The sequence below is a fragment of the Ornithorhynchus anatinus genome, chromosome 7 (genome assembly GCF_004115215.2).
Source record: "Ornithorhynchus anatinus isolate Pmale09 chromosome 7, mOrnAna1.pri.v4, whole genome shotgun sequence".
Taxonomy (NCBI): Eukaryota; Metazoa; Chordata; class Mammalia; order Monotremata; family Ornithorhynchidae; genus Ornithorhynchus; species Ornithorhynchus anatinus.
In genome coordinates, this window is record NC_041734.1 from 74,080,696 (window position 1) to 74,104,128 (window position 23,433).

A 23,433-nucleotide genomic window follows, 5' to 3' on the forward strand; every position below is an offset into this window, starting at 1 on the left:
GCATCCAAGAGGCTTTTTTCCTGAAGTGAAACATGTGGTTTTTCTGCACTCACTCTAAGCCCGTGGGATAAATCACCGGCATCGGCAACACACAAACATTATCTGCCTTAAAGCGAATGGACAACGCTCCCTCTGGAGTGGCTCAGTGTGAATGTTTCCTGTTTAAAATGGGGAGGGAGAGAGAGGAGGAATTCCAGGCCTTGGACTTTTAGGGTCCTGTTCGCTCCCCAGAGGCTTTTCTCTTTCAAAACAGAACATTAGGAAAGACAGGCACTCTTGGGGCTTTTGCTGAGACAATCCAGACTGGAGGCTGAAGGGGAGGAGGTACCGAACTGACTAGCTGGGAGTGCTAAGGACAGTTGGTATCTCTAGTCCAACACCTAGTCCTTGCAACAGGATCCAACTTTCAGAGCGGGGCGAAGTAGGGGTTGAATTTTCTAAGGGTTAGCAGGGCACAGCTCGGGATGGCTCAGTGATTTCATACCTACTATTCTTGGAGGTGAAATTTTATGACTGGACCTTTTTGCTTCCAGGGGGCAGAAACAAAAAAATGAGGAAGCTGTTCTTTGTCAAGGGAGAAAATAATGGAAGCCTTCTGCAAAACTCATCATAACAGTTATTTTTTATCGACGAAAGCCAAACCAGAACAGTCCTATGAAAACACTCAGTGCCACTGGTCAAAAAGATACTAGGCTCTGTGTTTTGAAAACATCTTCGCTGCTGTTTATTATCATTCTTTCCTTGGAAGCCTGAAACCAAAAGCTTCCTTACAGGCATTTTTGGGCCTTCTATCATAAAAATTCCATGTTTTGGTCTCTTTTGCCAAAACAGCTTCTGAGAAAAGTTTCTTCATAAGAAAAATCCTTTATGTTAAATCCTCTTTAGTTTAAATCTTTGAATCTTTAGTTAAATCTTTAGTTTAAATCCTCTTTAAGGACCAGGACCTTGTGTCTTGCTCCTGTTGCATTCTCCTGAGCGCTTAGCACAATTCTTCACACTCGGGCACTTGATAATGTCGCTGATCAATTGAATGAAAGGCTCTAGATAATGGCAGAAATTTATGGATATATAAAAACCTGAATAGCAGACAGGGCAGGCTTCGCCTCGTAAGCCAAGAATCTGTTGCCTCAGGGTGCAGCTCTAAACCTTCCAGAGATGGTGGCCACCTGGCCCTTTACAAATACGGTGGCTGTGTGGCCTCTTTCAAATACTGGGGGGTGGGCACTGCTGCCTTTCTCAAAAATGGTAGAAGGATGGAACCGATCCGTTAGTAAGACGTTAGTCAGGGTCTTGGAACTGAGCTGTCCAGGGCATTCAGTCAAGGTGTGGCCTGTTAGCAAAATGTTACATAAAACAATAAGTTCTGTTGCGTGTGGAGCCACCTTGATATGAGGGTGTCTTGAGGAACTCCTAGCAGGACCTTGCAGAGTCTCGCGTTGAAGAGGGGTGTTGTGGGTGGCCAGGTGTGAGCAACCATGGCTGCGGCAGTAAAGGTGAAAAGCTCAGCAGGGAGTAGCAGCAGGTAAGCGGACAGAGCAAACCCTGCTGTGGCTTTTCATCATTTGCTGCTCTCTATTCATCTCATCTGCCACCCTAGGCTGCTTTCCCACAATGGTTACAGGGACCCATCTGGGGGATTTAATTTGTTTACATTAATGTCCCTCTCCCCCTCTAGACTGTAAGCACCTTGTGGGTAGGGAATGTATCCGTTTATTGTTGTTCTGGCCTCTCTCCAGCACTTAGTCCAGTGCTCTGCATACAATAGGTGTTCAATAAATATGACTAAGAGACTAATGGTTTCTGCGCATATGGGTGTGACCTTGGATAAGTCATTTAACTTCTCTGTGACTCAGTTACCTCATCTGTAAAATGGGGATTAAAGCTGAGAGGCCTGTGTGGAACATGGACTGTCTCAACCTCATGATCTTGTATCTACTCCAGTCCTTAGTAGAATGCCGGGCAAACACTTAAGTACTTAACGAATACCATTAAAAATATGTGGGTATGAGTGGCTTTTTTCTATTTTGTCTGCCTTCTGTATCTCTATCTCCCTGTCACTTCCTCTCTCTGGCTCTCCTAGTGTGTGTGACTTCGTGTTTTTCTGACTCTTTTATTAAAACACAGGCAACACCAGACTGTGTGAGACAGATGTCCATCCAGCCAAATAATTTTTCTCCAACTGTGGGAACAGGATGCTTGGAAAAACAGGATGATAGTTGCCCTCCTTGACATCCCTCTAAATGGTTGAGAGATGTCCCATTTAACAGTTTTTGCTTTTCCTCCCAAAACCCACTGTGGAGTTCTTGCCACGAATTTACTCAAACTCCTCTTCAACCCATACAATTTCCTCTTATAATAGTTTCTAGGTGTTCCTTTTGCTGTGTGACGATGTACGTAATGATAACGAAGATGATGGCATTTACTAAGTGTTTACTCTGTGGCAAACACCATATGAACAATCACGAGGGTCTAAGTCTAAGTCTTAGTCTAAGTGGGAGGAAGGGAGAATGGGTACTTTTTCCCATTTTACAGATGAAGAAACTGAGGCACAGAGAGGTTGAGTAGATTCCCCAGTCATTTAGAAGGCCAGTGTCAGAGCAGAGACTAGATCCCGTGTCTCCTAACAACAACAAAACAACATCTATAATAATAATAATACTTGGTAAGCATTCACTATGTGCTAAGCCCTGTACTAAGTGCTGGGGTAAATACAAGATAATCAGGTTCTACATGGGGCTCACAGTTTAAGTAGAGGGAGAACGGGTAATGAATCCCAGATGAGGGACTGATAATAATGTTGGTATTCGTTAAGCGCTTACTATGTGCAGAGCACTGTTCGAAGCGCTGGGGTAGATACAAGGTAATCAGGTTGTCCTACATGAGGCTCACAGTCTTAATCCCCATTTTACAGATGAGGTAACTGAGGCACAGAGAAGTTAAGTGATTTGCCCACAGTCACACAGCTGACAAGTGGCAGAGGTGGGATTCGACTGAGGCACAGAGAAGTTAAGTGCCTTTCCCAAGGTCACACAGCAGATACAAGACACAGATTGGATTGGAACCCAAGTCCTCTGACTCTCAGGCTCATGTGCTTCACACTAGACCACGGTGTCCATCAGTCCTAATCTCTTCAATCTCTCTGGATGTGGAATTAGCTCCATCCCCCAATCATTTCGGTTGCCCTTGTCTATAACTTCTCCAGCCTATTTAGGTCCTATTGTGGCCTAGTGGATAGAGCACAGGCCTGGGAGTCAGAACGTTCTGGGTTTTAATTCCGGCTCCATCACCTGTCTGTTGTGTGACTTTGGGCGTGCCACTTCACTTCTCTGGGCTTCAGATTCCTCATCTGTAAAATGAGGATTAATTACTATGAGCCCCCTGTGGGACATGGACTGTGCCCAATCTGATTATCTTGTATTTACCCCAACACTTAGTATAGTTTCTGGCACATAGTAAGCACCTAAATTCCATTAAAAAAATCCCAAAAAACAAACAGAAACAAATCCTGATGTGGCAATTTGAACTGCCCACAGTAGTCTGAGGGGGGTGGGATTTTTAAAAGTGGCCAAACTAAACCTCTTGCTTGGTTTTCTCTCCCCTTCCTGATGATGTTCAAGCACTGTTTGCCTTTCTGGTTGTTGCCACACGCTGAACCCATCATCTCAGCTGAGAATCGGCAATGACTTTAACATCCTTTTCCCGAGTTGTGATGGATCGTTCAGAGCCCATCATTATGTAGTTGGAGCTTAAATTATTTTTCCCTAGCTGCATTACCTTGCATTTGCTCCCACCGAAACTTCTCTGCCAATTCTCTACCCGCTCACTCAGCTTTACAAGGCCATCCTGGGGTTTATCCCCATCTGTACAACATTTCACCACTCGGAAAAACTTCGTGTCATCTGCAAACCTGGAGATTTCAACGTCCCCTCCCTCTTCCAGATTGCTTATGAAGATGTTAAACAAAATTTGTCCCAGCACTGATCCCCAGGGGACCAGCTTTTTACACTTCTCCATTCCCCAAAGAGCTCATTTATCCTTTCTTTCTCAATTTTTAGCCAGTTTTCTGCCCTTGACAGAACAATCCTTCCGAAACCATGATTACTCATTTTTTTTTTTTAAAAAGAGCTTATGATGTGAAATCATACTATTGAAAATGTAAGCATATTATGCCCACTGGTTTCCCCTCTACTGACAGGCTTATTGACCTCTTCGAACAGCTCTAGATTAATGAGGCATATGATTTCCCCATCAGAAGTCATGTTCTATTTTGCTAAGTGCTCAATGGCTCTTAATTTAATAATAAATTGAACAACGTCCTGGATATAGAAGTGAGACTCACCAGTCTTTAATCTCCAGGAACCATCCTTAGAGATGAGAGCTTACGGCTGACATTCCAGTCTTCTAGGACAGTGGCTTTTTGTAACGACCGTCTACCCACTTTTGCAAGGAGTTTGACATTGATCCACTGAGCTCCTTCCAAATTCTCAAATTTGATCTAAAATATCCTCTGTGGTTTGCACATTTTCAGTCAGTCATGGTGTTCATAAGCGCTGAGTGTGAAGTACTGTACTAAGTGCTTGAGAGAGAAGAGTGGAACCAAGATAATATTTATAATAATGCTGGTATTTGTTAAGCGCTATGTGCCAAGCACTGTTCTAAGTGCTGGAGCACTGTTCTAAGAGCTGGAGCACTATGTCACGGCCTACAAAGAGCTAACAATCTAATGGGGAGAGAGAGTTATTTTAGAAATAATGAGAGCAGGAGGAATTGGTTTCTCTGATATGTCTACTTCAAAAAATAATTTGGGTGTTGGAATCTAACAGTGTCTGAAGTAACGCCGTTGCATTCTCTCCAATGCTTAGGGCATCATTCCTCACACTGTAAACATTTCATAGATGCTATTAATTGATCGTAGTCCCATTTTCTAAAATTTAATACCATTGTTTTGGGTTTTCCTTTGCCCTTAGGCAGAATTTTCATTTAATTCAGTTGTCAATATTACAAGATGGCTCGTCCCATTACACCCCTTGCTCCAGTTAGACAGTTCTAGTCCTTGTGTTTCCATAAGTCATTCATTTTATACAAAAAATGTTTCACTCATTAGTTCTAAAGTTTTCCCTCTCTGATTTAAATAATATTGCCTGCTCATTTCCCTCCTATTGGTCAGCTGGAAAGCAGTTTGGCTAGTAGAAAGAGCAGGGCTCTTTGAGTCAGAAGGACCTGGGTTCTAAACCTGGCTCTGCCCTATGTCTGCTGTGTGAGTTTGGGCGAGTCACTTAATCTCTCTGGGCCTCAGTTACCTCATCTTTAAAATGGGGATTAAGTCCATGAGCTCTCTGTGGGACAAGGGACGGTGTCCAACCTAATTAACTTGTATCTACCCTGGTGCTAAGAATAGTGCTTGGCACACAGTAAGGGCTTAACAAATACCATAATTATTATTAGGTGAGCTTTCTGACAGTCTAAACTGGACTTAAATTGAGCATGTACTGAGCACTAGGCTTCAGCTTGGGGTGGATGTTGGTATTGAGCGCTTACTATGTGCAAAGCACTGTTCTAAGTGCTGGGGGGCATACAAGGCGATCAGGTTGTCCCTCGTGGGGCTCACAGTTTCAATCCCCATTTTACAGATGAAGTAACTGAGGCACAGAGAAGTAAAGGGACTTGCCCAAAGTCACACAGCTGGCAAGCGGCGGAGCCGGGATTAGAACCCATGACCTCTGACTCCCAAGCCTGCGCTCTTACCACTGAGCCACGCTGCTTCTCAGCATTTCCTAACATTTCCTCAGCATGTCTAAGCATTTCCAGGGAGCAACAACAGCTTAAGTGGGTATAAAATAGGCTGACTGGGACATTTATATATTTTTCTAAAATTGTCCACCTGGATCTGGACCTGAATCGGCTAGATGGGGATGGGTGGCCGCTTTGGCTATATAACCGATCAATCAAAAGTATTTATTAGAGAAGCAGGTCGCCTAGTGGACAGAGCATGGACCTGGGAGTGAGAAGGACCTGGGTTCTAATCCCAGGTCTGTCTGCTGTGTAGCCCTGAGCAAGTCACTTAACTTCTCTGTCCCTCAGTTACCTCACCTGTAAAATGGGGATTAAGACTGTGAGCCCCATGTGGGTCAGGGACCGTGACCAACCTGAATTGCTTGTATCCATCCCAGTGCGTTGTGCAGTGTCTGGTGCATAGTACGTGCTTAGCAAATACCACAATTACTATTATTATTATATTATTATTATTATGCACTTACTGTGTGTCTTATTAAAAGCACATCTCCTTCCCAGGCCTCCAAAGATGGGGTCTAACCTGAATGAGTTGCATCTACCTCAGCAATTAGAAGAGTGCTGGATACATAATAAGCATATAACAAATACAATAAAAAAACTGTCGAGACTCGGCACATTTCTTCACAAGCCAGGTAGTGTATTCTTTTAAATAAGACATTAGTGGGCCAAATCTGGTGACGGAACAATAGGAAACCATGTGTTCTAGACCTGCTCCCTTGAGGCTGTCTGCAAAAGAAGCCTGTTCTCCTCAGCCCAAGGCAGATGTTCAGTGAAGTCTCACTAACCTCAAATACACCACACACAGATTATTTATGGGCTGAGTTGGTGGAGGGTCTTTCTTCTCCTGTTCTTTTCCAAACAACGCCCAGATCGACAATCAGAGAGTGTAAATTAATACGGTCCCGGGCTTTCATGGAGCCCATGCCATGTGGACAGAACTGTTTTTAGTCTGAGGACTGTTTGGAATTCCTTCCGTGTCAGGTTTCCAGTCACCAGACCCCTCTCCGCGGCCTCAGCACGAATGCGGTGGGGCGGGATTAGACGAACCCTCTGCAACGCGTGTTTCAGAGCTCTGACTTCTACGGGCTTTACAGAACCATAAAATAAAATGATCGCTTGACGATCCCGGTTTCAGAATAGAGTGTGGGGGGAAAAAAAATCCACCTTTCATCACTCCTATTTCCCTTTATATTATGAGACGAGGGTACCGGTTTGCTAAAAATGCAAGTGGGAGTACCATTTGGTACCTATATTATGTTTTCTTTCTGCAAATGTCTCGAGCTGTTAAAAGAGATGCCAATTTCTGAACCATCGAAATGGATTTTTAAAAATGCAATTCCATTCTGAGATAAATTTTCAACCTTACGTGTCTCAAATTCACTCCCATCATGGGGAGGCTAAAGACAAAAAGCAAATGAGTTCAAGTCCTGACTGTGGGTTATAATGATGTTTAAGTCACATATTTTTAGCAGGTGCAAGACAGAAACTTTGGCCTTAAGTAGTTTCCATCCTGTCTGCTGGCATGACTGTTTCCCTGTTTCCCATGCAGTGCTAGGCAATTAAAAATGACATTTTAGTTAAACCAACTCAGGGAGGGGATGGGTGTGTATATATGAGCATACATCTCTCTCCTCCTTAAGTCTCTCACTGTCTCTCACTCTCCTGCTTCTTCCTCTCCTTGTATCTCAGATCCTTCTCCTTTCCTCACTGAAGCCCTACTCTGTAATACTATCTACAAGCAACTGGGGGAAGGAACCAACTTTTAGATTTTATTTTCTTCTTTAATAACACGGCATTAGGTTGCTAATGATTGTAAAACTATTAGTGAATTGCAGCTTTAGCGTGTAAACTTTTTACAGGCAGGGACCATGTCACTTTTAAAAATGATAATAATAATAGTAACAATAATAATAATAATCATGGTAATTGTTAAGTGCTTACTGTGTTCTAGGCACTGTACTCAGCATCAGGGTAGATACAAGCAAATTAGGTTGGACACAGTCCCTGTCCCACATGGGGCTCACAGTCTCTATCCTCATTAATCCTCCCCTGCTTCTTGACTGTGAGCCTGTTGTGGTCAGGGATTGTCTCTATTTGCTTCTGAATTGTACTTCCCAAGTGCTTAGTACAGTGTTCTGCACACAGTAAGCACTCAATAAATACAAATGAATGAATGACTTTTACAGATGAGGTAGCTGAGGCACCGAGAAGTGAAGTGACTTGCCCAAGGTCCCACACCACACAAATAGAGGGGACAGAATTAGAACCCGGGATCTTCTGACTCCCAGGCCCAAGCTCTTTCCACTAGCGACTAGTCCATGCTGCTTCTGGCATTGTTCTTTTCAGTGCACTGCACCCAGTGGACGCTCAGTAGATAGCAGTACAACTATTTCTACTACTTTGTCAAAATGCAGCCTCACACCAATTTGCGGTGCACGTTCCCTAGGAATGAGTGGCTTAGTACAGTGCTCTGCCCATAGTAAGCACCCAACACATATTCATTCAATAGTATTTATTCAGTAGTATTTATTGAGTGCTTACTATGGGCAGAGCACTGTACTAAGCGCTTTGAATGTACAAATCGGCAACAGATAGAGACAGTATTGAACAAGTGGGATGTGCCTGGTTTAAGTTCTGGTGGGCTTCAGGGGAAAAAAGACATTTCCTCAGATCAGGATCAGCCAGTCATAGCCCTGGGACTCTCTCCATCTGTCATGTAGGAGACTTTCGGTGGGTGATAACCACCCTTTTAAGTCAAATGAACTAAATGTTAAAAAAATGACTCGGCCTCAATTAGGCCGGTGTGTGAAATCCACTAGCCATGTTACAGAAGATCAGCAATGGCAGATCATTCATTTAATCGTATTTATTGAGCGCTTGCTGTGTGCGGACCATTGTACTAAGTGCTTGGAAAGTACAATTCGGCAACAAATAGAGACAATCCCTACCCAACAAAAGGCTCACAGTCTAGAAGTGGGAGAGACAGACAACAAAACAAAACAAAACAAGTAGACAGACAGGTGGCTGGCTGCTGTCAGCAGTCCTTTTAGCTTGCCTTGCTAGTGAAACCAAGTACGTTGCTGCTAATTATGGCATTTTATGGTATGTGTAGGCTGTCAAGTGTAGACTGCAAACCTCTTGGGGGCAGGGATCATATCTACCAACTCCAATGTGTTGTACTTTCCCAAGTGGTATGGTATTGCTGAGGATTTACTATGTGCCAGACACTGTACTAAGTGGTGGGGTGGATACAAATAAATTGCGTTGCTTAATACAGGACTCTGCCCTCAGTGAGTGCTCACTAAATACCACTGATTGAGTTATTAACTGACTCTTCTATGTGACACAAATTCCTGAATCCTCTGATCATAAAAACAGATGGCTTAGAGGTAAGAATTTTAAAGAACAAAAGAATATGAGCGATACCACTCCTGAATCAGATCAATGGCCCGTCTGACTCCATCAGAGGCAACGGGATGTTTGGAGAGACCAGGGGATGGTTGTCCTTGTTTGTTTTGTTTGTTTTATGATATTTGTTAAATGCTTACTATGCATCAAGCACTATTCTAAGCACCGGGGTAGAAATACATTTATCAGGTTGGACACAGTTCCTGTCCCACATAGGGCTCACAGTCTGAGTAGGAGGGGAAGTAGGATTTAATGCCCATTTTACATTTGAGGAAATAAAGGCACAGACAGTCAAGTCATTTGTCCAGGGTCACACAGCAAGCGATTGGAAGAGTTAGGATTAGAACCCAGGTCCTCTGACTTCCAGGACCATGCTCTTTCCTCTAGGCTACATGGCTTTCTTCTTGCCATCTCTCCAATGTTTAGGAGAGATTTCCTTTCAAAATCATTAACTTTCCCTCTAATAACCCATTAGGGCATTTATCCATGAATTTATCCACACTCTCCAGATCCTACTGTTATTTCTGGCCTGCCCAGCCTCTTTGATAACCTAGGCTTACCACCTGCTTTCCCATTTGTTTCCTAGCACGCATAGGTGTTCTGCCTTGTAGCTTCCCCATTAGTCTGTAGCTCTTTAAGGGTAGAGATCGGGTCTACCAATTGTTTAATAAGGTGCCCTGCACAAAGTAAGTGCTCAATAAATACCACTGAGAAGCAGTATGGCCTAGAGGATAGAGCACGGGCCTGGAAATCTGAGGGTCACGAGTTCTAAACCCAGGTCTGCCGCTAGTCTGTTGTGGGACCTTGAACAAGTCATTTTACGTCTCTGTGCCTCAGTTACCTCATCTGTAAAATGGCGATTAAGATTGTGAGCCCAATGTGGAACAAGGACTGTGTCTAACTCGATTTGGGTGGATTCCCAACCGTGCCCCCCGCAGCACTTAGCACACTGCCTAGCACATAGTAAGCACTTAACAAATACAATTATTATGATTATCATTATCATTATTATTCACTGATTAATTGAGAGATGAGTGTCTGATATTAAAGTCGGCTGGAGGCCAAGGCAGTGTACCACTCTGCTATCCTGGAGCGATTTAGCTCAGAATCCTGGACACGGTTGCGGCACGTGGCAGAGGGTGAAGCACTCTGACAGTTTTGCAAAGGGGAGATGGAAATTCTATTTCATCTCCGGGAAAGTCTATCTCTTCCCATTTGAGTGAAAGATTATAGGCCAGCTTCACCAAAGTTCATGGCAACAGCAGGAGCGAGATGCTGCTCTGCCATCTTGCTCCAATTGGCCCGTGGCCTCTTGCTTCTCGCTTTGAAACAATTCCCCAAACAGAAAGCAGGTCCTAATTTCAAAGGACAGCGAGTCGCTCTGTCCAAGCGAAGGTTTCACTTGGCTTTCTGGCTTTGCTTGAATCGAGGCCTGCTAAAGGCCTTTAGATGGTTGGGCCAGGGAAAATGAGAGTTTCCAGCTCCAGATGAAGGTCCTCTCCAACAGTAACGGTGTGGAGAATGGCATCGGCAGGCGTGACATGAGCCATGCCAAGGAGGTTCCTGCTGCCCGCTTTTGCTGGTTTCCAATGGAAGTTTCGGGCCCCGTGGACTTTCATTAGAGGGAACTGCTTAGTAGTGGTAGACGGAGTCTTAGTAGTAATGATAATGTTATTTAATAAATGCCTACTGAATGAAATGCACTGTACTAGGTGCTTAGGAAGTTCCACTGAAAGAGGAGGCAGGTTCCCCACCCACAGAAGAGCTTGTGACTATTGAATTACAAGCAGTGGTCAGAATAAATAAAATGAACATTCAGTTGAAGACATATGTACGAAGTCCAGAGAACAGGAAGACAGCCCCTCTAGACTGTGAGCCAGTTGTGGGCAGGGACCGTCTCTCTTTATCTGCTGTATTGTACTTTCCAAGTTAATAATAATGTTGGTATTTGTTAAGCGCTTACTATGTGCCGAGCACCATTCTAAGCGCTGGGGTAGACATAGGGGAATCAGGTTGTCCCACGTGGGGCTCACAGTCTTAATCCCCATTTTACAGATGAGGGAACTGAGGCACAGAGAAGTTAAGTGACTTGCCCACAGTCACACAGCTGACAAGTGGCAGAGCTGGGATTCGAACTCATGAGCCCTGACTCCAAAGCCCATGCTCTTTCCACTGAGCCACGCTGCTTCTCCACTCAGTTCCTCTCAGGATTGCGCCTGGAGAGTTTCCAGTACTCTACCAGTCTCGACTATGAGGGGAGAGGGAAGCAGAGGCCTGTCCATTCCATTCGTAGCTTGGTCAGTGACTAGCGAGTGGAAGGCAATCTGCTACAAGTCAAAACTCACCTTTGCTGAGTATTTTTACCAAGAAAACTCTACGGATACACTACCAGAATGATTCATTCATTCAGTAGTATTTATTGAGCGCTTTCTAGGTTCAGAGCACTGTACTAAGCACTTGGAAAGTACAATTCGGCAACAGATAGAGACAATCCCTGCCCAATGACGGGCTCACGGTCTAATCGGGGGAGACAGACGGCAGAGCAAAACAGAACGAAACAAAAACAAGACAACATTATCATGATAAATAGAATCAAGGGGATGTACACCTCATTAACAAAATAAATAGGGTAATAAATAATATATACAAATGAGCACAGTGCTGAGGAGAGGGGAATGGGGGAGGGGGAGGAGCAGAGGATGGGGTGGGGAGGGGAGGGGAGCGGGAGCAGAGGGAAAGGGGGCTCAGCTGAGGGGAGGTGAAGGGGAAGGGGGAGCAGAGGGCGGAGGGGGAGCAGAGGGAAAAGCGGGGGCTCAGTCTGCGAAGGCCTCTTGGAGGTGAGCTCTTAGTAGGGCTTTGAAGAGGGGAAGAGAGTTAGTTTGGAGGACGTGAGGAGGGAGGGCATTCCAGGACAGCGGTAGGACGTGGGCCAGAGGTCGACGGCGGGATAGGCGCGAATGGGGGACCGAGAGGAGGTGAGCGGCAGAGAAGTGGAGTGTACGGGGTGGGCGGTAGAAAGAGAGAAAGGAGGTGAAGTAGGAGGGGGAAAGGCGATGGAGAGCTTCGAAGCCAAGAGTGAGGAGTTTTTGTTTCACGTGGAGGTTGATAGGTAATCCCTGGAGGTTTTTAAGGAGGGGAGTGACATGCCCAGAGCGTTTCTGTAGGAAGATGATCCGGGCAGCGGAATGAAGAACAGACTGGAGTGGGGAGAGACAGGAGGAAGGGAGACCAGAGAGAAGGCTGACACAATAATCCAGTCAGGATATTATGAGAGCTTGTACCAGCATTGCAGATGGCGGTTGTGCATTCTGGGAGAGATGTGTTCTTGGCAATGCTCTGGGTCAGACACGACTCGATGGCATAAGACAAGACTTTGCAAGCACTTGGTACAGTGCTCTGCACAGAGTAAGCACTCAGTAAACATGATTGAATGAAAGAATGAATGAATACATTAGTAAATAAGCATAAATATATAGTTAGATGCATAAGTGAATGGCAGCAGCCAATATGGCCTAGTAGAAAAAGCACAGGAATGGGAGTCAGAAGGCCTGGGTCCTAATCCCAGCTCTGCCATTTGCTGCTGTGTGACCTTGGGCAAGTCTTTTACCATCTCTAGGGTTCAATTTCCTCCTCTGTAAAAGGGGATGAAATTACCTCTTCTCTCTCCTTCTTAGACTGTGAGCCTCATTGTGGGACAAGGACTGGATCTGATCTGATCATATTTACCTCAGTGATTGGCACATAGTAACTACTTAACAAGTACATCAGTTATTATTATCATTACTAGCTAAGTGTGAGGAAGCCGAAGGGTCAATCCATTCAGGGTGCTGGTAATTAGTCCGAAAAATCTTATTGGAGGACGTGGGTTGTGATCTGGGACTTGGGGCCATCGAGGGAGGGTTTGAGGATAAGGGAGGACCCCTGGAAGGTGGTCGTGGGAGGAGCGAAGACCCTGGGTGGGGGAGATATTTTGGACACCTGATCTCACATTTTCAAGCAGTTAAATAAATGCTAAAGGCCAAGGTTGAACTGATATTCACAATGACTGTTTCACTTGCCTAATACAGTCCCTGCACTATCAATATCAAACTCATTATTCTGCAGAGTTCTTTTGAGACCCCCGCAGTATTGAAGGATTCTATATAAAACCAAATTCTGTTCAGCTTTCATTTTTCACATGAAATGAATGCAAAGCACAAAGGTTTTGGGCCTGCATCACAGAAATGGCTTTTAAAAAATAATAAGTTACTGCAAAAGTCTTAAGCAACAATGACTTTTGCTGACTTCCTCGCCCTTCTGCTTGGGGCCCTTGCTGCTCTGTCGGATGGTTACACAGCCGGTAGAAACTGGTTATTTATGCCATTACAAACCTTTTATTCTCCCATCATCATTTATTAAAATTAAAGAATCCTTCTCCCTTGGTGGGGACATGGCTTGGCCGACAGCTCTGCATCCCGGGGCTCAGTCCTGGGATTTGTCGCCTGGTAAATCCTGGGTCGACAGATAAAAGAGTCTAGGCAGAACCAATTGCAGCTGGATATTTTTCCTACTCTGTTTTTTTTTTTGTTTCTAAATGTTCTAAATCAGTTACACTCCCTGTGATGTGTCTTTTAAGACACGTTCCCCCCCAACCCCCAGCTCTTCTTGAACTAAAGCTTAAGTCCAGAGACTGTTGACAGTTGCTTTTTCAGAAAGAGATTCTTTTATTGTGAGCTTCTTTAGATGTTATTTCATCCTACACTTGTTCTCTCACTCACTGATTTATTGATTTATTCTCTGAACAATTCACAGAAACCATAAATTCACCTTTTCTTCTGTTTCTTAGTGCTGCTTTGATTCCAAACACATTTTGTACCTGGATTAAATGAAAAGATATTAAAAGTGTGCTGTCTTTTCATTCTCTGCTGTCCATTAACAATCTACCAACCACTAGTATTTTCAAATTAGTCACGAAGCTGCACTTTCAGTAATTGAAATAAAGGTTTAAAATAGAATACTAAATGTTGACCACGGTGACTGGTGCTGGTTAAAAAACAAATTAAAAAGAGAATGCTGAATTAAATTAAAAAAGAACCATTCCTAAATATAACATATAATTGACCATTTATTTAATGTTAAGACTGTGCTCAAGTTAAAAGCTTCAGAGTCTAACAGAACGTAGTGAATTTGTCTCTTGCTTTTTAGGATCTCGAAGTGTCCTCGAATTTGATCATGTAGACACCCCCAAAATTACCCTGACCTGTGCTAGGTATAGAACCAGGTTTCCATTTTTTTTTCCCAGAGGGATGGAAAGAGGGAGAGAAAAGTAGACAGGTAAAATGAAGAGCTGAGCCCACTGCCCTATAACCCAAAGGGCATTTATAATTTTGGATGGTGACAGGGCTGGGGTTAGGAACTGCCAACTTCAGAGATGTCAAGGATGGGCTCTCCACATGCCCAGTCCCTACCTCTACCCCCTGGAGCCCAGAGAGCAAGGGGTTAATTCATTAATTCATTCAATCAATCGTATTTACTGAGCGCTTACTGGGTGCAGAGCACTGTACTAAGCACCTGGAATGTACAATTCGGCAACGGATAGAGACAATCCCTGCCCAACAACGGGCTCCCGGGGTAAAAGGGGGAGACAGACAACAAAACAAACATCGATGGCATTGGTATTAGCCAGGTGTGGAAAATCAAATCAATGACAGAATAAATGGACTGTAGAAATCGATATATACATGAACGTTAGGCGTGGATGTACATAGAGAGCTGCCTTTGACCCAAAACACAAGGTAAAAATGCCCTTCTTGTAAATTCTTCTAAACTGATTACTGCTGCTTAAGTCATCTTCGGTTTATTTTCCGATATAATGTTTGTTATCTGAATGCTTTGCGGCAAGTAAAGAGTGGATACTCTGTGTGTGTGTGTGTGTGTGTGTGTGTGTGTGTTGGTGGTGGTAGTGGCAAGGTTAGGATACTTATTACACACTGAATTGTGGAGTATTGTAAGTGCTGCAAAGATAATACCGTAAATCCAATTCCTAATTTGGAATAGGGCAAGAGTAGAACATCCCCTCCCCAACACCCCTACCCCCCTCATCGCCCCTACTCCCTCCCTCTGCTCTACCCCCTTCCCCGCCTCACAGCACTGGTGTATATTTACTATTCTATTTATTTTATTAATGATGTGCATATATCTATAATTCTGTTTATTTTGGTGCTACTGATGTCTATCTACTTGTTTGGTTTTGTTGTCTTTCTCCCCCTTCTAGACTGTAAGCCCATTGTTGGGTAGGGATTGTCTCTATCTGTTGCCGAATTCTACTTTCCAAGCGTTTAGTACAGTGCTCTGCACACAATAAGCACTCAATAAATACGGTTGAATGAATGAATGAATGAAGAACAGGAATAACCCCAAGATCAAGGAAGTCCATGCACTGTTCGTTTAACTGACACACTTTGCAGGATCCGATGTGCCCGCTAAAAGGAAGTTCATACCGTGGCATGCTTTCCCTGCCCACAACAGGCTTACATGTTAGAGAAGCAACGTGGCTCAGTGGAAAGAGCCAGGGCTTGGGAGTCAGAGGTCATTGGTTCGAATCCTGACTCTGCCACTTGTCAGCTCTGTGACTGTGGGCAAGTCACTTCACTTCTCTGTGCCTCAGATCCCTCATCTGTAAAATGGGGATGAAGACTGCGAACCTCACGAGGGGACAACCTGATGACCCTGTATCTACCCAGCGCTTAGAATAGTGCTCTGCATATAGTAAGCGCTTAACAAATACCAACATTATTATTATTATTATCGGAACAGTGCTCTGCATATAGTAAGCGCTTAACAAACACCAACATTATTATTATTGTTATTATCGGAACCAGTTTCAAAAATGTATAGGGGCAGCATGGCCTAATGGAAAGAGCATGGGAATGGGAGTCAGATCAGAGTTCTACTAGGATTGAGACCGTGGGCCCCACATGGGACAGCGACTGTGTCCAATTCAATTTGTTTGTATCCACCTCAGTACTTAGTACAGTGCCTGGCACATAGTAAGCGCTTAACAAATACCATTACTATTATTATTATTAGTCCCAGCTCTACTACTAGCCTGCTGTGGGATCCTGGGAAAATCATATAACTTCTTGGTGACTCAATTTCCTCATCTGTAAAATAGGGACTGTGCTTGATCTGATTAGCATGTACCAGAAAATGATTAGTTTAGCACAATGCTTGGTATAGAGTAAATGCTTAATCAATATGATCACAATAATGATGATGATAATACTAATTATTATCAAGCCAAGCACTGTACGAAGCACTGGGATAGATACACGATAATCAGGCCAGACATGGAACCCATCCCACATGAGGCTCACGGGGAAGGGATAACAGGTATTGAATCCACATTTTGCAGGTAAGAAAACTGAAGCACAGAGACGTTAAGTGACTTGCCCTAGGCCACATGGAAGGCACACAGTGGCAGAAAGGGAATTAGAACCCAGATCCTCGGACTTGCAGGCCCATGCTCTTTCCACTAGGCCACGCTGCTTCTCAAGTACTTTGCTCACCATATGCTCCAAGCATCACAATGGGGCAATAGACCAAATCAAGTGTGATCCTTGCTACATGTCAATTTCAGGAGAAACTCAGGGGACAGCACTGAGGTAATTGAGAAGCAGCGTGGCTCAGTGGAAAGAGCATGGGCTTTGGAGTCAGAGGTCATGGGTTCGAATTCCGGCTCAGCCACTTGGCAGCTGTGTGACTTTGGGCAAGTCACTTAACTTCTCGGTGCCTCAGTTACCTCATCTGTTAAATGGGGATTAAGACTGTGAGCCCCACGTGGGACAACCTGATTCCCCTGTGTCTACCCCAGCGCTTAGAACAGTGCTCGGCACATAGTAAGCGCTTAACAAATACCAACATTAGGTAACAACAACATAGACCAAAGAAACCACTAGAAGGATTGGGTGATGGTAATTAGCAATTTTGTTTGCCCCAAGATCCATGTACTGGATCAAGATCCATGTACTCTGACCGCATGTGTCATAATCGAAAGGTTTTTATTGGGTCCTTCACCAAAAGGACAAAGCAGATATCATTAACATTGAACCCTTATTAGGTCTAGTTGCATAATAATAACTGTAGTATTTAAGCACGTACTATGTGTTAAGCACTGACCTAAGTGCTAGAGTTGATTCAAGATACTCAGATGGAATAGAGTCACTTTCTTACACAGGGCTCACAGTCTGAGGAGGTACTGGATCCCCATTTTACAGATCTGTTTCCCACAACAAGCTTACTGTCTAGAAGGGGAAACAGACATTACTATAAATTATGGATATGTACATAAGTGCTTTGGGGCTGAGAGAGTGATGAATAAATGCAGCAAATCAGGGTGATGCAGAAAGGAAAGGAAGAGGACGAAATGAGGGCTTAGTCATAGAAGGCCTTTTGGAGGAAATGTGCTTTCAATAAGGCTTTGAAGGTTGGGAGAGTAATTGTCTGTCAAATATGAAGAGGGAGGGTGAGGGGCAGGACGTGGGCCAGCGGTCGGCGGTGAGACAGACAAAATCGAGGTACAGTGAGAAGGTTGGTATGAGAGGAGCGAAGTGTGTGGGCTGGGTTGCAGTAGAAGAGTAGTGAGGTGTGGTAGGAGGGGGCAAGGTGATTGAGTGCTTTAAAGCCAATGGTAAGGAGTTTCTGTTTGATGCGTAGGTGGATGGGCAACAACTGGAGGTTCCTGAGGAATGGAAAAACATGGACTGAACATTTTTATAGAAAAACGATCCAGGCTGCAGAGTGAAGCATCGACTGGAATGGGGAAAGACAGGAGGCAGGGAAATCAGCAAGGAGGCTGATACAGTCATTCATTCATTCATTCATTCAATAGTATTTATTGAGCGCTTAGTGCAGAGCACTATACTAAGAGCTTGGAATGTACAAATCGGTAACAGATAGAGACAGTCCCTGCCCTGGTATGGCATCTATGTTTGGATTAATTTGGAAGCAGTTTGGAAAAAAAGGGTCCATTTTAGCTATGGTGTGAAGGTTGAACTGACAGGATTTAGTGATAGATTGAATATGTGGGGTGAATGAGTGAGAGGAGTCAAGGATAATGCCAAGGTTATGGGCTTGTGAAACAGGAAGGAAGGTAATGTTGTTTACAGCGATGGGAAAGTCAGGGGGGAGGACAGGGTTTGGGTGGGAAGATAAGGAGTTCTGTTTCGGACATGTTAAGTTTGAGGCAATGGCAGGACATATAAGCAGAGATGCTTTAAAGGTAGGAGGAATGTAAGGTTACAGAAAGGGAGAGAGATCAGGGCTGGAGATGGAGATCTGGGAATCATTTACATAGAGGTGGTAGTTGAAGCCATGTAAGCGAATGAGTTTTTCAAGGGAATGGTGTAGATGGAGAATTAAAGGGGACCCAGAACGAAACCTTGAGAGAGACCCAAAGTTAAGGGGTGGGAGACAGAGGTGAAGCCTGCAAAATAGGCTGAGAATGAGTGGCCAGAGCAATAGGAGGTGAAACAGGAGAGGATAGTGTCAGTGAAGCTAAATTGGGTAATATTTCCAGGAGAAGAGGATGGTTGACAGTGGCAAAGGCAGCTGAGAAGTTGAGGAGGATTAGGATAGACTAGAGAGAGGCCTTTGGATTTGGCAAGAAGATCACTTTGACCTTTGAGAGGGTAGTTTCTGTGCAGTGAAGGGAATGGAAGCCAGACTGGAGGGGGGTCAAAGAGAGAATTGGAGCAGAGGAACTCGAGGTTGTAAACAACTCTCTCAAGGAGTTTGGAGAGGAATGGAAGGAGAGAAATGGGGCGAAAACTGAAGGGAGCCATGCGGTCAAGGGAAGGTTTTTTTTTAGAATAGAGGAAACATAAGCATGTTTGAAATCAATGGGGAAGAACCCATTGGAGAGTGAACAGTTGAACATTTTGGTTAAGAAGGGAAGAAGGAGAAGCAGCATGGGCTAGTGGCAAGAGCAGGGGTTTGGGAGTCAGAGGACGTGGGTTCTAAATCCCAGCTCTGCCACTTGTCTGCTGGGAGACCTTGGGTGAGTCACTAAATTTCTCTGTGCCTCAGTTACTTCATCTGTAAATTGGGAATTAAGACTATGAGCCCCCTGTGGGACAGGTACTGAGTCCAACCGATTACCTTGTATCTTCCCCAGAGCTTAGAACATTGCTTGGCACATAGTAAGTGCTTAACAAATACAATAAGTAAGAAGGGAGGGGGCAAGTGCTTTGATAAGATGTGAAGGGATGGGGTCAGATGCACAGGTGGAGAAGGTGGATTTTGAGAGAAGGCGGGAGATCTCCTCTTGAGATACTGCTGGGAAAGGTGGGAGAGTTGAAGAAGGGGCAGGAGGAGGGAGGGACTGCAGAGGAGCAGGGGAGATTTTAGGGAGCTCATGCCTGATGACGCTTGCAGGAAGAGGCATAACCACGATTAGGACCTAGGCCCTCTGGCATTCAATCCTGTACTCTTTCCACAATGCCACATTGTTTCCCTTCCAACCTTATTTTATGTAGGGATGCTTCAAGCTCCAACAGAGAATCTAGAAGCTGTTTTCAGAATGCAATTCCTCTCCCCTGGGAAACTCTCAATGTAACATTCTGTGATTATTGATGAAAGTCCTTGAGTCAGTCATACCGGCACTGACTGACACGAGGTGATGAATGATTACGAGCTGCTGTTCAAAATCAGTCAAGATCTGTGGCTAAGATTAAGATTATGTATAATTTGCATCCAGCTCCTGAGGATGTCACAGTGACAGTGATGAATGCCGATCCTGAATTCTGCTACCTAGGAACCTCACTGTTCAGCTACGAGAATCGATAAAGATGATTGAATAATCCACCGCTTTAAGTCAGCGTGTTCTTTAGGTGACTGACAGAGAGGGAGACACTAACTTGACCAACCTCAGGAGCAAATTGAAAGGTTTTGGGGTTTTTTTTAAATGGTATTTGTAGGCACTGTACTAAGCACTGGAGTAGATACAAACTAATGAGACGGGACATGGTCCATGTCCCATGCTGGGCTCACAGTTTTAATCCCCATTTTATAGATGAGGTAATTGAGGCCCAGAGAAGTTAAGTGACTTGTCCATGGTCACAGAGCAGCCAAGTGGTGGAGCTGAGAGTAGAACCCTGGACCTCTGACTCTGAGGCCTGTACTCTTTCCACGAGGCCATGCTGCTTCTGTAGTGTCACATCTTTCTACCACTGGGAGATAAGGATTTCCCATATCCAACTTGCATAAAAGTTCCCATAATGTTACTTTCATTCATTCAATCATATTTATTGAGCATTTACTGTGTGCAAAGCACTGTACTAACTGCTTGGGAGAGTACAATATAACCACAGACAGACACATTCCTGCCCACAACGAGCTCACAGTCCAGAGGCCTCTAGTGGCCTAGAGGCCATTCTTAGCAGCAATGCCACTGGGATACTAGGAGGCCATAAATCCACCACCATAATAATAATGTTGGTATTTGTTAAGCGCTTACTATGTGCCGAGCACTGTTCTAAGCGCTGGGGTAGACACAGGGGAATCAGGTTGTCTCACGTGGGGCTCACAGTCTTAATCCCCATTTTACAGATGAGGGAACTGAGGCACCGGGAAGTTAAATGACTTGCCCAAAGTCACACAGCTGACAAGTGGTAGAGCCGGGGTTCGAACCCATGACCTCTGCCTCCAAAGCCCGGGCTCTTTCCACTGAGCCACGCTGCTTCCCATAAAGGCAGGGCAGGACAGATCAAGTACTTTGGTTGAACTGCCCAAGAACTCAGTACAGTGTAGGTCAGCAATCAAAAACACCTTTAATCTCACTACAACACAAGGAGAGTTGTTCCTTTGGAGTGGGCCACCAGAAGCCAATGGTCAGGAATTGTGTCTGAAACAATTCCTTGTACCATTCTCTAGCACTTAGTAATCAATCATTCAATCAGTGGCATTTATTGAGTGTTTTACTGTCTGCAGAACACTTTGGGAGCTTACAGCCTAGAGGTGGGAAGCGATGGACATTAAAATGAATTACAGATAGGGGAAATGGCAGAAGGTAAGGATATGGGCCTGTGGGACTGAGGGTAAAGTGAATATCAAATGCCTAAGGGGTACAGATCTGTGAGTATAGATGATACAGATGGAGGGCAGGAGGAGAGGGCTTAGTTGGGGAACGACTCTTGGAGGAGATGTAAGAAGCTGCATCAGATAGTGTGAGAAGAAGCGTGGCCTAGTGGACAGAGTAAAGGCCTGGAAGGCAGAATGACCTGGGTTCCAATCCCAGCTCTGGCACTTGACTGCTGTGTGACCTTGGGCAAGTCACTTCACTTTTCTGTGCCTCAGTTATCCTGTCTGTAAAATGAGGATTAAGACTGTGAGCCCCATGTGGGACAGGGACTGCTTCCAATCTGATTAGCTTATATCTACCCCAGTGTTTAGTACAGTGCCTGGAACATAGTAAGCACCTAAAAAATATCACAACTATTATTATTTTAGGGGGGGTTTGAAGGTAGGGGGAGTGGTTGATTGTCAGATATGAAGAGGGAGGGAGTTCCAGACCAGAGGGAGGATGAAGACAAGAGGTCGACAGTGAGATAGCAGTGTGGCTCAGTGGAAAGAGCACGGGCTTTGGAGTCAGAGGTCATGGGTTCGAATCCCGGATCGGCCACTTGCCAGCTGTGTGACTATGGGCAAGTCACTTCACTTCTCGGCGCCTCAGTTCCCTCATCTGTAAAATGGGGATGAAGACTGTGACCCCCCCCACCCCCCACGGGACAACCTGATTCCCCTGTGTCTACCCCAGTGCTTAGAACAGTGCTCGGCACATAGTAAGCGCTTAACAAATACCAACATTATTATTATTATTATTAGATAGCTGAGATAGGGATATAGGGAGTAGGTGACCATTACAGGAGTGAAGTCTGTGGGTTGGGTTATAATAGGAAAGTAGCGTAATAAGGTGGGAAGGGGTGAGGTGATTGAGTGCCGATGGCAAGGAGTTTCTATTTGACGCATAGGTGGATGGGCAACCATTGTAGGTTATTGAGGAGTGGGGAGACATGGACTGAATATTTTTTTAGAAAATGGATGCGGGCAATAGAGTGGATTGCAGAGGGGAGAGACAGGACACAGTGAGGTCAGCAAGGAGGTTGATGCAGTAGTCAAGGTGGGAGATGGTAAGTGCTTGGGTCAACATGGTAGCAGTTTGTATGAAGAGGAAAAGGAAGATTCTAAAGGAGCCCGTACCATACACAGCACTTTGCACATGGTAAAGGCTTAATGTGTCATTCATTCATTCAATCATATTTACTGAGCACTTACTGTGTGCAGAGCACTGTACTAAGCAGTAGGAATGTACAATTTGGCAACAGATAGAGACAATCCCTGCCCCACAACAGGCTCACAGCGTCATTTTTAATATATCAGAAATTAATATAAAACCGACAAAACAATAATTAGAATAATTTTAAGAGTTCCCAGAGTTTTCTTCTGGCAACAACCATAGAGTTAAAGTTCGCCTGGAAGATGGTATTTTTGCTAGATGGAAGATGAGAGAATGGATGAAAATAAGACACCCAATTGGGTGTCCTACAGCAAATTCTAACGAGGGATTGGTGGGAACCACGTCGGGCTTGTTTGAGAAGGCTGATGGGGACCCAGATTCAAAACTGCACCCCCAAACTGCCTTCCCGACTATGGTAGATCAAGGGGAGGTGGGAACTGTTAAGCACGTTGTAGGCTGACCAGGGGGCGTCAAGGGACCCCTTCTAATAACAATTGTGGTATTTGCTAAGTACTGTGTGCCAAACACTGTACTAAGCTCTGGGGCAGACAGACGATAATCAGGTTGGACAAAGTCTCTGTCCCACATGAAATCCACAGTCTAAGGGGGAGAGAGAGTGGGTATTGAATCCCCATTTCATAGATAAGGAAAATGAGACGCAGAGAAATGAAGAGATTGCCCAAGGTCACAGAGCAGACAAGTGCCAGAGGTGGGATTAGAACCCAGGTCCTTTGGCTCCCAGGCTCATGCTCTCTTCATTAGCCCATGCTGTTCCTCATGCTTCTTTGCCTACTGGGAGAAAGGACTGAGTGGTTCTGCCCACCTTCCTTCTCCTCTGCCTTTGCTAAGGATAAAGTTCCCTGAGAAAAGAGAAGCTTCTCCAAAAAAATCGGAGCTACTCAGAAGCAGATGATTCTTCTTCAGTCAATCAGTGATATTTATTGAGTGCTTACTGTGTG

At 44.6% G+C, this 23,433-nt stretch overlaps 1 protein-coding gene and 1 non-coding gene across 2 annotated transcripts in view; one reads left to right on the forward strand and one right to left on the reverse strand.

Annotated features, from left to right (window-relative positions):
• PARD3B (par-3 family cell polarity regulator beta) overlaps positions 1–23,433 on the reverse strand; it is a 933,574-nt gene that overhangs the window by 3,604 nt on the left and 906,537 nt on the right.
• On the forward strand, positions 11,400–11,536 carry LOC114813581. Its single transcript, XR_003761298.1, has one exon. It is a non-coding gene; the product is annotated as a small nucleolar RNA SNORA7 (small nucleolar RNA).